We start from the raw sequence: 12,894 nt of genomic DNA, 5'->3' as shown, positions 1-12,894 counted from the left end.
TTTAGAGTACTCAAACAACACAGTAAAACAGCATGCATCTTTTGCAGAACAGGAAAAACTCGACCGTGACAGGATTCGAACCTGCAATCTTCGGATCCGAAGTCCGACGCCTTATCCATTAGGCCACACGGTCACTGGTGCAGTATACTTCTCCACACACACTTCATTTTCGCCATTTGTACACTTGGCAGAATGAATTTCCCATCTTTGACGCAGTTCTCCATCTCAAATTTCAGTACTAAAAGTACGACGCTACTTCTTGCTGTGTCCCATCGCAAGTTACATTCAAGCCCTTATGACGCTGATCAAACAAGAGGTGGCAAATCAGCTTCAATCGCTTAGTGCCATCTCAGTCGCTTGCAGAAGGTACCTCACCCTATGTGATACAATGGCGAGTTGTCGCTATTACCAAAGCGGCGGCGGCGGCGCCGACGACGACGACGACGACGACGACAATCGCGAGGGTCTTTATCAGGGGTAGAAAATACATCACAAGAACTAAGTATTTCACGTCGGCATTCTCCGCAGACTGCCAAAAGCTGCAGATTCTGGTGCCCACTTTAATAGCACCATTCACACTATTCATTTGCGAGAGCATTTCTTAAATACCGCACCCATTCATAATTTTTTTTATCCCTGACCGCTTTTTTCGAAAGGGCCACGGTGGGAGGGGCTGTTACAAAATTCATTTGCCTCCTGTGAGGACCGAACTCACGACCTCTGGTTTACTAGACCAGCGCTCTGCCACTGAGCTAAGGAGGCGCCTCCTAGCGCCCTTTTCGGGTACTTTGTTCTTACAGAGTAGTGAATCGGAGCCCTTCAGCTCGAAACGCACCGCATGAGCGACCATTATTTGCATTTAGTTAGCACAGCTGCTGCTTTCCTACACATCTCACACTATATCGATGTACAACTAAAATTCCAAAACAACACATTTATTTCATTTCAGAGTCACTTTCAGCTTCAAATACCGTTCCTCTGATATTCATACGAAGCTAGGCATCGTCGTAACCCGTTACGTTCATTACGCAAGGCTCACGAGAGGGGCGCATGTTGGATCCGCGTAGACACAAAATTTTGCGCCGCCCAGCGTGGGGCTCGAACCCACGACCCTGAGATTAAGAGTCTCATGTACTACCGACTGAGCTAGCCGGGCTGCACGCAACGCGTTACGAGCCATACAATACTGAATTGACCTGCGACCATCTATTGAAGATTCTTTTGACTACAACTTATTTCCTGCTGCCACAAATCAGCTACAATCCTATTCAATGAAAAATTGTCTCCGAAAGGCATCAAATCTGCTTGAAATGATACGTGGCTATCAGCACCATTATTCAACACACATGCTCGACAGTGCGCAGACGCCTGTGGCGTAGCCCTTGGCTCCTGAATCAGATGCAGTAGTTACAACAAAAACTCTCCTGAACGGCACTGTGCCGAAAACTTCGCTACAGATCACCCTTGTCTTGCTTGTGCTTCTGGTAGACGCCGGTTTTGCAGCCAGGAAGCGGACAGCAGCAACTTCCAACTAGTTTTAGAGTACTCAAACAACACAGTAAAACAGCATGCATCTTTTGCAGAACAGGAAAAACTCGACCGTGACAGGATTCGAACCTGCAATCTTCGGATCCGAAGTCCGACGCCTTATCCATTAGGCCACACGGTCACTGGTGCAGTATACTTCTCCACACACACTTCATTTTCGCCATTTGTACACTTGGCAGAATGAATTTCCCATCTTTGACGCAGTTCTCCATCTCAAATTTCAGTACTAAAAGTACGACGCTACTTCTTGCTGTGTCCCATCGCAAGTTACATTCAAGCCCTTATGACGCTGATCAAACAAGAGGTGGCAAATCAGCTTCAATCGCTTAGTGCCATCTCAGTCGCTTGCAGAAGGTACCTCACCCTATGTGATACAATGGCGAGTTGTCGCTATTACCAAAGCGGCGGCGGCGGCGCCGACGACGACGACGACGACGACAATCGCGAGGGTCTTTATCAGGGGTAGAAAATACATCACAAGAACTAAGTATTTCACGTCGGCATTCTCCGCAGACTGCCAAAAGCTGCAGATTCTGGTGCCCACTTTAATAGCACCATTCACACTATTCATTTGCGAGAGCATTTCTTAAATACCGCACCCATTCATAATTTTTTTTATCCCTGACCGCTTTTTTCGAAAGGGCCACGGTGGGAGGGGCTGTTACAAAATTCATTTGCCTCCTGTGAGGATCGAACTCACGACCTCTGGTTTACTAGACCAGCGCTCTGCCACTGAGCTAAGGAGGCGCCTCCTAGCGCCCTTTTCGGGTACTTTGTTCTTACAGAGTAGTGAATCGGAGCCCTTCAGCTCGAAACGCACCGCATGAGCGACCATTATTTGCATTTAGTTAGCACAGCTGCTGCTTTCCTACACATCTCACACTATATCGATGTACAACTAAAATTCCAAAACAACACATTTATTTCATTTCAGAGTCACTTTCAGCTTCAAATACCGTTCCTCTGATATTCATACGAAGCTAGGCATCGTCGTAACCCGTTACGTTCATTACGCAAGGCTCACGAGAGGGGCGCATGTTGGATCCGCGTAGACACAAAATTTTGCGCCGCCCAGCGTGGGCTCGAACCCACGACCCTGAGATTAAGAGTCTCATGTACTACCGACTGAGCTAGCCGGGCTGCACGCAACGCGTTACGAGCCATACAATACTGATTTGACCTGCGACCATCTATTGAAGATTCTTTTGACTACAACTTATTTCCTGCTGCCACAAATCAGCTACAATCCTATTCAATGAAAAATTGTCTCCGAAAGGCATCAAATCTGCTTGAAATGATACGTGGCTATCAGCACCATTATTCAACACACATGCTCGACAGTGCGCAGACGCCTGTGGCGTAGCCCTTGGCTCCTGAATCAGATGCAGTAGTTACAACAAAAACTCTCCTGAACGGCACTGTGCCGAAAACTTCGCTACAGATCACCCTTGTCTTGCTTGTGCTTCTGGTAGACGCCGGTTTTGCAGCCAGGAAGCGGACAGCAGCAACTTCCAACTAGTTTTAGAGTACTCAAACAACACAGTAAAACAGCATGCATCTTTTGCAGAACAGGAAAAACTCGACCGTGACAGGATTCGAACCTGCAATCTTCGGATCCGAAGTCCGACGCCTTATCCATTAGGCCACACGGTTACTGGTGCAGTATACTTCTCCACACACACTTCATTTTCGCCATTTGTACACTTGGCAGAATGAATTTCCCATCTTTGACGCAGTTCTCCATCTCAAATTTCAGTACTAAAAGTACGTCGCTACTTCTTGCTGTGTCCCATCGCAAGTTACATTCAAGCCCTTATGACGCTGATCAAACAAGAGGTGGCAAATCAGCTTCAATCGCTTAGTGCCATCTCAGTCGCTTGCAGAAGGTACCTCACCCTATGTGATACAATGGCGAGTTGTCGCTATTACCAAAGCGGCGGCGGCGGCGCCGCCGCCGCCGCCGCCGCCGACGACGACGACGACAATCGCGAGGGTCTTTATCAGGGGTAGAAAATACATCACAAGAACTAAGTATTTCACGTCGGCATTCTCCGCAGACTGCCAAAAGCTGCAGATTCTGTTGCCCACTTTAATAGCACCATTCACACTATTCATTTGCGAGAGCATTTCTTAAATACCGCACCCATTCATAATTTTTTTTATCCCTGACCGCTTGTTTCGAAAGGGCCACGGTGGGAGGGGCTGTTACAAAATTCTTTTGCCTCCTGTGAGGATCGAACTCACGACCTCTGGTTTACTAGACCAGCGCTCTGCCACTGAGCTAAGGAGGCGCCTCCTAGCGCCCTATTCGGGTACTTTGTTCTTACAGAGTAGTGAATCGGAGCCCTTCAGCTCGAAACGCACCGCATGAGCGACCATTATTTGCATTTAGTTAGCACAGCTGCTGCTTTCCTACACATCTCACACTATATCGATGTACAACTAAAATTCCAAAACAACACATTTATTTCATTTCAGAGTCACTTTCAGCTTCAAATACCGTTCCTCTGATATTCATACGAAGCTAGGCATCGTCGTAACCCGTTACGTTCATTACGCAAGGCTCACGAGAGGGGCGCATGTTGGATCCGCGTAGACACAAAATTTTGCGCCGCCCAGCGTGGGGCTCGAACCCACGACCCTGAGATTAAGAGTCTCATGTACTACCGACTGAGCTAGCCGGGCTGCACGCAACGCGTTACGAGCCATACAATACTGATTTGACCTGCGACCATCTATTGAAGATTCTTTTGACTACAACTTATTTCCTGCTGCCACAAATCAGCTACAATCCTATTCAATGAAAAATTGTCTCCGAAAGGCATCAAATCTGCTTGAAATGATACGTGGCTATCAGCACCATTATTCAACACACATGCTCGACAGTGCGCAGACGCTTGTGGCGTAGCCCTTGGCTCCTGAATCAGATGCAGTAGTTACAACAAAAACTCTCCTGAACGGCACTGTGCCGAAAACTTCGCTACAGATCACCCTTGTCTTGCTTGTGCTTCTGGTAGACGCCGGTTTTGCAGCCAGGAAGCGGACAGCAGCAACTTCCAACTAGTTTTAGAGTACTCAAACAACACAGTAAAACAGCATGCATCTTTTGCAGAACAGGAAAAACTCGACCGTGACAGGTTTCGAACCTGCAATCTTCGGATCCGAAGTCCGACGCCTTATCCATTAGGCCACACGGTCACTGGTGCAGTATACTTCTCCACACACACTTCATTTTCGCCATTTGTACACTTGGCAGAATGAATTTCCCATCTTTGACGCAGTTCTCCATCTCAAATTTCAGTACTAAAAGTACGACGCTACTTCTTGCTGTGTCCCATCGCAAGTTACATTCAAGCCCTTATGACGCTGATCAAACAAGAGGTGGCAAATCAGCTTCAATCGCTTAGTGCCATCTCAGTCGCTTGCAGAAGGTACCTCACCCTATGTGATACAATGGCGAGTTGTCGCTATTACCAAAGCGGCGGCGGCGGCGCCGACGACGACGACGACGACGACGACGACGACGACGACAATCGCGAGGGTCTTTATCAGGGGTAGAAAATACATCACAAGAACTAAGTATTTCACGTCGGCATTCTCCGCAGACTGCCAAAAGCTGCAGATTCTGGTGCCCACTTTAATAGCACCATTCACACTATTCATTTGCGAGAGCATTTCTTAAATACCGCACCCATTCATAATTTTTTTTATCCCTGACCGCATTTTTCGAAAGGGCCACGGTGGGAGGGGCTGTTACAAAATTCATTTGCCTCCTGTGAGGATCGAACTCACGACCTCTGGTTTACTAGACCAGCGCTCTGCCACTGAGCTAAGGAGGCGCCTCCTAGCGCCCTTTTCGGGTACTTTGTTCTTACAGAGTAGTGAATCGGAGCCCTTCAGCTCGAAACGCACCGCATGAGCGACCATTATTTGCATTTAGTTAGCACAGCTGCTGCTTTCCTACACATCTCACACTATATCGATGTACAACTAAAATTCCAAAACAACACATTTATTTCATTTCAGAGTCACTTTCAGCTTCAAATACCATTCCTCTGATATTCATACGAAGCTAGGCATCGTCGTAACCCGTTACGTTCATTACGCAAGGCTCACGAGAGGGGCGCATGTTGGATCCGCGTAGACACAAAATTTTGCGCCGCCCAGCGTGGGGCTCGAACCCACGACCCTGAGATTAAGAGTCTCATGTACTACCGACTGAGCTAGCCGGGCTGCACGCAACGCGTTACGAGCCATACAATACTGATTTGACCTGCGACCATCTATTGAAGATTCTTTTGACTACAACTTATTTCCTGCTGCCACAAATCAGCTACAATCCTATTCAATGAAAAATTGTCTCCGAAAGGCATCAAATCTGCTTGAAATGATACGTGGCTATCAGCACCATTATTCAACACACATGCTCGACAGTGCGCAGACGCCTGTGGCGTAGCCCTTGGCTCCTGAATCAGATGCAGTAGTTCCAACAAAAACTCTCCTGAACGGCACTGTGCCGAAAACTTCGCTACAGATCACCCTTGTCTTGCTTGTGCTTCTGGTAGACGCCGGTTTTGCAGCCAGGAAGCGGACAGCAGCAACTTCCAACTAGTTTTAGAGTACTCAAACAACACAGTAAAACAGCATGCATCTTTTGCAGAACAGGAAAAACTCGACCGTGACAGGATTCGAACCTGCAATCTTCGGATCCGAAGTCCGACGCCTTATCCATTAGGCCACACGGTCACTGGTGCAGTATACTTCTCCACACACACTTCATTTTCGCCATTTGTACACTTGGCAGAATGAATTTCCCATCTTTGACGCAGTTCTCCATCTCAAATTTCAGTACTAAAAGTACGACGCTACTTCTTGCTGTGTCCCATCGCAAGTTACATTCAAGCCCTTATGACGCTGATCAAACAAGAGGTGGCAAATCAGCTTCAATCGCTTAGTGCCATCTCAGTCGCTTGCAGAAGGTACCTCACCCTATGTGATACAATGGCGAGTTGTCGCTATTACCAAAGCGGCGGCGGCGGCGCCGACGACGACGACGACGACGACGACAATCGCGAGGGTCTTTATCAGGGGTAGAAAATACATCACAAGAACTAAGTATTTCACGTCGGCATTCTCCGCAGACTGCCAAAAGCTGCAGATTCTGGTGCCCACTTTAATAGCACCATTCACACTATTCATTTGCGAGAGCATTTCTTAAATACCGCACCCATTCATAATTTTTTTTATCCCTGACCGCTTTTTTCGAAAGGGCCACGGTGGGAGGGGCTGTTACAAAATTCATTTGCCTCCTGTGAGGATCGAACTCACGACCTCTGGTTTACTAGACCAGCGCTCTGCCACTGAGCTAAGGAGGCACCTCCTAGCGCCCTTTTCGGGTACTTTGTTCTTACAGAGTAGTGAATCGGAGCCCTTCAGCTCGAAACGCACCGCATGAGCGACCATTATTTGCATTTAGTTAGCACAGCTGCTGCTTTCCTACACATCTCACACTATATCGATGTACAACTAAAATTCCAAAACAACACATTTATTTCATTTCAGAGTCACTTTCAGCTTCAAATACCGTTCCTCTGATATTCATACGAAGCTAGGCATCGTCGTAACCCGTTACGTTCATTACGCAAGGCTCACGAGAGGGGCGCATGTTGGATCCGCGTAGACACAAAATTTTGCGCCGCCCAGCGTGGGGCTCGAACCCACGACCCTGAGATTAAGAGTCTCATGTACTACCGACTGAGCTAGCCGGGCTGCACGCAACGCGTTACGAGCCATACAATACTGATTTGACCTGCGATCATCTATTGAAGATTCTTTTGACTACAACTTATTTCCTGCTGCCACAAATCAGCTACAATCCTATTCAATGAAAAATTGTCTCCGAAAGGCATCAAATCTGCTTGAAATGATACGTGGCTATCAGCACCATTATTCAACACACATGCTCGACAGTGCGCAGACGCCTGTGGCGTAGCCCTTGGCTCCTGAATCAGATGCAGTAGTTACAACAAAAACTCTCCTGAACGGCACTGTGCCGAAAACTTCGCTACAGATCACCCTTGTCTTGCTTGTGCTTCTGGTAGACGCCGGTTTTGCAGCCAGGAAGCGGACAGCAGCAACTTCCAACTAGTTTTAGAGTACTCAAACAACACAGTAAAACAGCATGCATCTTTTGCAGAACAGGAAAAACTCGACCGTAACAGGATTCGAACCTGCAATCTTCGGATCCGAAGTCCGACGCCTTATCCATTAGGCCACACGGTCACTGGTGCAGTATACTTCTCCACACACACTTCATTTTCGCCATTTGTACACTTGGCAGAATGAATTTCCCATCTTTGACGCAGTTCTCCATCTCAAATTTCAGTACTAAAAGTACGACGCTACTTCTTGCTGTGTCCCATCGCAAGTTACATTCAAGCCCTTATGACGCTGATCAAACAAGAGGTGGCAAATCAGCTTCAATCGCTTAGTGCCATCTCAGTCGCTTGCAGAAGGTACCTCACCCTATGTGATACAATGGCGAGTTGTCGCTATTACCAAAGCGGCGGCGGCGGCGCCGACGACGACGACGACGACGACGACAATCGCGAGGGTCTTTATCAGGGGTAGAAAATACATCACAAGAACTAAGTATTTCACGTCGGCATTCTCCGCAGACTGCCAAAAGCTGCAGATTCTGGTGCCCACTTTAATAGCACCATTCACACTATTCATTTGCGAGAGCATTTCTTAAATACCGCACCCATTCATAATTTTTTTTATCCCTGACCGCTTTTTTCGAAAGGGCCACGGTGGGAGGGGCTGTTACAAAATTCATTTGCCTCCTGTGAGGATCGAACTCACGACCTCTGGTTTACTAGACCAGCGCTCTGCCACTGAGCTAAGGAGGCGCCTCCTAGCGCCCTTTTCGGGTACTTTGTTCTTACAGAGTAGTGAATCGGAGCCCTTCAGCTCGAAACGCACCGCATGAGCGACCATTATTTGCATTTAGTTAGCACAGCTGCTGCTTTCCTACACATCTCACACTATATCGATGTACAACTAAAATTCCAAAACAACACATTTATTTCATTTCAGAGTCACTTTCAGCTTCAAATACCGTTCCTCTGATATTCATACGAAGCTAGGCATCGTCGTAACCCGTTACGTTCATTACGCAAGGCTCACGAGAGGGGCGCATGTTGGATCCGCGTAGACACAAAATTTTGCGCCGCCCAGCGTGGGGCTCGAACCTACGACCCTGAGATTAAGAGTCTCATGTACTACCGACTGAGCTAGCCGGGCTGCACGCAACGCGTTACGAGCCATACAATACTGATTTGACCTGCGACCATCTATTGAAGATTCTTTTGACTACAACTTATTTCCTGCTGCCACAAATCAGCTACAATCCTATTCAATGAAAAATTGTCTCCGAAAGGCATCAAATCTGCTTGAAATGATACGTGGCTATCAGCACCATTATTCAACACACATGCTCGACAGTGCGCAGACGCCTGTGGCGTAGCCCTTGGCTCCTGAATCAGATGCAGTAGTTACAACAAAAACTCTCCTGAACGGCACTGTGCCGAAAACTTCGCTACAGATCACCCTTGTCTTGCTTGTGCTTCTGGTAGACGCCGGTTTTGCAGCCAGGAAGCGGACAGCAGCAACTTCCAACTAGTTTTAGAGTACTCAAACAACACAGTAAAACAGCATGCATCTTTTGCAGAACAGGAAAAACTCGACCGTGACAGGATTCGAACCTGCAATCTTCGGATCCGAAGTCCGACGCCTTATCCATTAGGCCACACGGTCACTGGTGCAGTATACTTCTCCACACACACTTCATTTTCGCCATTTGTACACTTGGCAGAATGAATTTCCCATCTTTGACGCAGTTCTCCATCTCAAATTTCAGTACTAAAAGTACGTCGCTACTTCTTGCTGTGTCCCATCGCAAGTTACATTCAAGCCCTTATGACGCTGATCAAACAAGAGGTGGCAAATCAGCTTCAATCGCTTAGTGCCATCTCAGTCGCTTGCAGAAGGTACCTCACCCTATGTGATACAATGGCGAGTTGTCGCTATTACCAAAGCGGCGGCGGCGGCGCCGACGACGACGACGACGACGACAATCGCGAGGGTCTTTATCAGGGGTAGAAAATACATCACAAGAACTAAGTATTTCACGTCGGCATTCTCCGCAGACTGCCAAAAGCTGCAGATTCTGGTGCCCACTTTAATAGCACCATTCACACTATTCATTTGCGAGAGCATTTCTTAAATACCGCACCCATTCATAATTTTTTTTATCCCTGACCGCTTTTTTCGAAAGGGCCACGGTGGGAGGGGCTGTTACAAAATTCATTTGCCTCCTGTGAGGATCGAACTCACGACCTCTGGTTTACTAGACCAGCGCTCTGCCACTGAGCTAAGGAGGCGCCTCCTAGCGCCCTTTTCGGGTACTTTGTTCTTACAGAGTAGTGAATCGGAGCCCTTCAGCTCGAAACGCACCGCATGAGCGACCATTATTTGCATTTAGTTAGCACAGCTGCTGCTTTCCTACACATCTCACACTATATCGATGTACAACTAAAATTCCAAAACAACACATTTATTTCATTTCAGAGTCACTTTCAGCTTCAAATACCGTTCCTCTGATATTCATACGAAGCTAGGCATCGTCGTAACCCGTTACGTTCATTACGCAAGGCTCACGAGAGGGGCGCATGTTGGATCCGCGTAGACACAAAATTTTGCGCCGCCCAGCGTGGGGCTCGAACCCACGACCCTGAGATTAAGAGTCTCATGCTCTACCGACTGAGCTAGCCGGGCTGCACGCAACGCGTTACGAGCCATACAATACTGATTTGACCTGCGACCATCTATTGAAGATTCTTTTGACTACAACTTATTTCCTGCTGCCACAAATCAGCTACAATCCTATTCAATGAAAAATTGTCTCCGAAAGGCATCAAATCTGCTTGAAATGATACGTGGCTATCAGCACCATTATTCAACACACATGCTCGACAGTGCGCAGACGCCTGTGGCGTAGCCCTTGGCTCCTGAATCAGATGCAGTAGTTACAACAAAAACTCTCCTGAACGGCACTGTGCCGAAAACTTCGCTACAGATCACCCTTGTCTTGCTTGTGCTTCTGGTAGACGCCGGTTTTGCAGCCAGGAAGCGGACAGCAGCAACTTCCAACTAGTTTTAGAGTACTCAAACAACACAGTAAAACAGCATGCATCTTTTGCAGAACAGGAAAAACTCGACCGTGACAGGATTCGAACCTGCAATCTTCGGATCCGAAGTCCGACGCCTTATCCATTAGGCCACACGGTCACTGGTGCAGTATACTTCTCCACACACACTTCATTTTCGCCATTTGTACACTTGGCAGAATGAATTTCCCATCTTTGACGCAGTTCTCCATCTCAAATTTCAGTACTAAAAGTACGACGCTACTTCTTGCTGTGTCCCATCGCAAGTTACATTCAAGCCCTTATGACGCTGATCAAACAAGAGGTGGCAAATCAGCTTCAATCGCTTAGTGCCATCTCAGTCGCTTGCAGAAGGTACCTCACCCTATGTGATACAATGGCGAGTTGTCGCTATTACCAAAGCGGCGGCGGCGGCGCCGACGACGATGACGACGACGACAACGACGACAATCGCGAGGGTCTTTATCAGGGGTAGAAAATACATCACAAGAACTAAGTATTTCACGTCGGCATTCTCCGCAGACTGCCAAAAGCTGCAGATTCTGGTGCCCACTTTAATAGCACCATTCACACTATTCATTTGCGAGAGCATTTCTTAAATACCGCACCCATTCATAATTTTTTTTATCCCTGACCGCTTTTTTCGAAAGGGCCACGGTGGGAGGGGCTGTTACAAAATTCATTTGCCTCCTGTGAGGATCGAACTCACGACCTCTGGTTTACTAGACCAGCGCTCTGCCACTGAGCTAAGGAGGCGCCTCCTAGCGCCCTTTTCGGGTACTTTGTTCTTACAGAGTAGTGAATCGGAGCCCTTCAGCTCGAAACGCACCGCATGAGCGACCATTATTTGCATTTAGTTAGCACAGCTGCAGCTTTCCTACACATCTCACACTATATCGATGTACAACTAAAATTCCAAAACAACACATTTATTTCATTTCAGAGTCACTTTCAGCTTCAAATACCGTTCCTCTGATATTCATACGAAGCTAGGCATCGTCGTAACCCGTTACGTTCATTACGCAAGGCTCACGAGAGGGGCGCATGTTGGATCCGCGTAGACACAAAATTTTGCGCCGCCCAGCGTGGGGCTCGAACCCACGACCCTGAGATTAAGAGTCTCATGTACTACCGACTGAGCTAGCCGGGCTGCACGCAACGCGTTACGAGCCATACAATACTGAATTGACCTGCGACCATCTATTGAAGATTCTTTTGACTACAACTTATTTCCTGCTGCCACAAATCAGCTACAATCCTATTCAATGAAAAATTGTCTCCGAAAGGCATCAAATCTGCTTGAAATGATACGTGGCTATCAGCACCATTATTCAACACACATGCTCGACAGTGCGCAGACGCCTGTGGCGTAGCCCTTGGCTCCTGAATCAGATGCAGTAGTTCCAACAAAAACTCTCCTGAACGGCACTGTGCCGAAAACTTCGCTACAGATCACCCTTGTCTTGCTTGTGCTTCTGGTAGACGCCGGTTTTGCAGCCAGGAAGCGGACAGCAGCAACTTCCAACTAGTTTTAGAGTACTCAAACAACACAGTAAAACAGCATGCATCTTTTGCAGAACAGGAAAAACTCGACCGTGACAGGATTCGAACCTGCAATCTTCGGATCCGAAGTCCGACGCCTTATCCATTAGGCCACACGGTCACTGGTGCAGTATACTTCTCCACACACACTTCATTTTCGCCATTTGTACACTTGGCAGAATGAATTTCCCATCTTTGACGCAGTTCTCCATCTCAAATTTCAGTACTAAAAGTACGACGCTACTTCTTGCTGTGTCCCATCGCAAGTTACATTCAAGCCCTTATGACGCTGATCAAACAAGAGGTGGCAAATCAGCTTCAATCGCTTAGTGCCATCTCAGTCGCTTGCAGAAGGTACCTCACCCTATGTGATACAATGGCGAGTTGTCGCTATTACCAAAGCGGCGGCGGCGGCGCCGACGACGACGACGACGACGACAACGACGACAATCGCGAGGGTCTTTATCAGGGGTAGAAAATACATCACAAGAACTAAGTATTTCACGTCGGCATTCTCCGCAGACTGCCAAAAGCTGCAGATTCTGGTGCCCACTTTAATAGCACCATTCACACT

General features: G+C 47.6%; 25 non-coding genes across 25 annotated transcripts; all 25 read right to left on the bottom strand.

Moving 5' to 3' along the window:
• Window positions 1–60: 60 nt before the first annotated feature.
• Window positions 61–133, bottom strand: Trnar-ucg (transfer RNA arginine (anticodon UCG)). The gene has a single exon. It is a non-coding gene; the product is annotated as a tRNA-Arg (tRNA).
• Window positions 134–690: 557 nt separating this feature from the next.
• Trnat-agu (transfer RNA threonine (anticodon AGU)) lies at window positions 691–762 on the bottom strand. Its single transcript has one exon. It is a non-coding gene; the product is annotated as a tRNA-Thr (tRNA).
• A 321-nt stretch (window positions 763–1,083) lies between these two features.
• Trnak-cuu (transfer RNA lysine (anticodon CUU)) lies at window positions 1,084–1,156 on the bottom strand. Its single transcript has one exon. It is a non-coding gene; the product is annotated as a tRNA-Lys (tRNA).
• A 440-nt stretch (window positions 1,157–1,596) lies between these two features.
• Window positions 1,597–1,669, bottom strand: Trnar-ucg (transfer RNA arginine (anticodon UCG)). Its single transcript has one exon. It is a non-coding gene; the product is annotated as a tRNA-Arg (tRNA).
• A 554-nt stretch (window positions 1,670–2,223) lies between these two features.
• Trnat-agu (transfer RNA threonine (anticodon AGU)) lies at window positions 2,224–2,295 on the bottom strand. Its single transcript has one exon. It is a non-coding gene; the product is annotated as a tRNA-Thr (tRNA).
• Window positions 2,296–2,616: 321 nt separating this feature from the next.
• On the bottom strand, window positions 2,617–2,688 carry Trnak-cuu (transfer RNA lysine (anticodon CUU)). Its single transcript has one exon. It is a non-coding gene; the product is annotated as a tRNA-Lys (tRNA).
• Window positions 2,689–3,128: 440 nt separating this feature from the next.
• On the bottom strand, window positions 3,129–3,201 carry Trnar-ucg (transfer RNA arginine (anticodon UCG)). Its single transcript has one exon. It is a non-coding gene; the product is annotated as a tRNA-Arg (tRNA).
• A 566-nt stretch (window positions 3,202–3,767) lies between these two features.
• Window positions 3,768–3,839, bottom strand: Trnat-agu (transfer RNA threonine (anticodon AGU)). The gene has a single exon. It is a non-coding gene; the product is annotated as a tRNA-Thr (tRNA).
• A 321-nt stretch (window positions 3,840–4,160) lies between these two features.
• Trnak-cuu (transfer RNA lysine (anticodon CUU)) lies at window positions 4,161–4,233 on the bottom strand. The gene has a single exon. It is a non-coding gene; the product is annotated as a tRNA-Lys (tRNA).
• Window positions 4,234–4,673: 440 nt separating this feature from the next.
• Trnar-ucg (transfer RNA arginine (anticodon UCG)) lies at window positions 4,674–4,746 on the bottom strand. Its single transcript has one exon. It is a non-coding gene; the product is annotated as a tRNA-Arg (tRNA).
• A 569-nt stretch (window positions 4,747–5,315) lies between these two features.
• Trnat-agu (transfer RNA threonine (anticodon AGU)) lies at window positions 5,316–5,387 on the bottom strand. The gene has a single exon. It is a non-coding gene; the product is annotated as a tRNA-Thr (tRNA).
• Window positions 5,388–5,708: 321 nt separating this feature from the next.
• On the bottom strand, window positions 5,709–5,781 carry Trnak-cuu (transfer RNA lysine (anticodon CUU)). The gene has a single exon. It is a non-coding gene; the product is annotated as a tRNA-Lys (tRNA).
• A 440-nt stretch (window positions 5,782–6,221) lies between these two features.
• Window positions 6,222–6,294, bottom strand: Trnar-ucg (transfer RNA arginine (anticodon UCG)). Its single transcript has one exon. It is a non-coding gene; the product is annotated as a tRNA-Arg (tRNA).
• A 557-nt stretch (window positions 6,295–6,851) lies between these two features.
• Trnat-agu (transfer RNA threonine (anticodon AGU)) lies at window positions 6,852–6,923 on the bottom strand. The gene has a single exon. It is a non-coding gene; the product is annotated as a tRNA-Thr (tRNA).
• Window positions 6,924–7,244: 321 nt separating this feature from the next.
• Trnak-cuu (transfer RNA lysine (anticodon CUU)) lies at window positions 7,245–7,317 on the bottom strand. Its single transcript has one exon. It is a non-coding gene; the product is annotated as a tRNA-Lys (tRNA).
• Window positions 7,318–7,757: 440 nt separating this feature from the next.
• On the bottom strand, window positions 7,758–7,830 carry Trnar-ucg (transfer RNA arginine (anticodon UCG)). Its single transcript has one exon. It is a non-coding gene; the product is annotated as a tRNA-Arg (tRNA).
• A 557-nt stretch (window positions 7,831–8,387) lies between these two features.
• On the bottom strand, window positions 8,388–8,459 carry Trnat-agu (transfer RNA threonine (anticodon AGU)). Its single transcript has one exon. It is a non-coding gene; the product is annotated as a tRNA-Thr (tRNA).
• A 321-nt stretch (window positions 8,460–8,780) lies between these two features.
• Window positions 8,781–8,853, bottom strand: Trnak-cuu (transfer RNA lysine (anticodon CUU)). Its single transcript has one exon. It is a non-coding gene; the product is annotated as a tRNA-Lys (tRNA).
• Window positions 8,854–9,293: 440 nt separating this feature from the next.
• Window positions 9,294–9,366, bottom strand: Trnar-ucg (transfer RNA arginine (anticodon UCG)). Its single transcript has one exon. It is a non-coding gene; the product is annotated as a tRNA-Arg (tRNA).
• A 554-nt stretch (window positions 9,367–9,920) lies between these two features.
• Trnat-agu (transfer RNA threonine (anticodon AGU)) lies at window positions 9,921–9,992 on the bottom strand. The gene has a single exon. It is a non-coding gene; the product is annotated as a tRNA-Thr (tRNA).
• Window positions 9,993–10,313: 321 nt separating this feature from the next.
• On the bottom strand, window positions 10,314–10,386 carry Trnak-cuu (transfer RNA lysine (anticodon CUU)). The gene has a single exon. It is a non-coding gene; the product is annotated as a tRNA-Lys (tRNA).
• A 440-nt stretch (window positions 10,387–10,826) lies between these two features.
• On the bottom strand, window positions 10,827–10,899 carry Trnar-ucg (transfer RNA arginine (anticodon UCG)). The gene has a single exon. It is a non-coding gene; the product is annotated as a tRNA-Arg (tRNA).
• A 563-nt stretch (window positions 10,900–11,462) lies between these two features.
• Trnat-agu (transfer RNA threonine (anticodon AGU)) lies at window positions 11,463–11,534 on the bottom strand. The gene has a single exon. It is a non-coding gene; the product is annotated as a tRNA-Thr (tRNA).
• A 321-nt stretch (window positions 11,535–11,855) lies between these two features.
• Trnak-cuu (transfer RNA lysine (anticodon CUU)) lies at window positions 11,856–11,928 on the bottom strand. Its single transcript has one exon. It is a non-coding gene; the product is annotated as a tRNA-Lys (tRNA).
• Window positions 11,929–12,368: 440 nt separating this feature from the next.
• Window positions 12,369–12,441, bottom strand: Trnar-ucg (transfer RNA arginine (anticodon UCG)). Its single transcript has one exon. It is a non-coding gene; the product is annotated as a tRNA-Arg (tRNA).
• Between the last annotated feature and the right edge of the window lie 453 nt (window positions 12,442–12,894).

This window comes from Schistocerca cancellata, unplaced genomic scaffold, assembly GCF_023864275.1.
Source record: "Schistocerca cancellata isolate TAMUIC-IGC-003103 unplaced genomic scaffold, iqSchCanc2.1 HiC_scaffold_1109, whole genome shotgun sequence".
NCBI classification, from domain to species: domain Eukaryota; kingdom Metazoa; phylum Arthropoda; class Insecta; order Orthoptera; family Acrididae; genus Schistocerca; species Schistocerca cancellata.
This window is presented reverse-complemented; position numbering and strand designations above follow the sequence as displayed.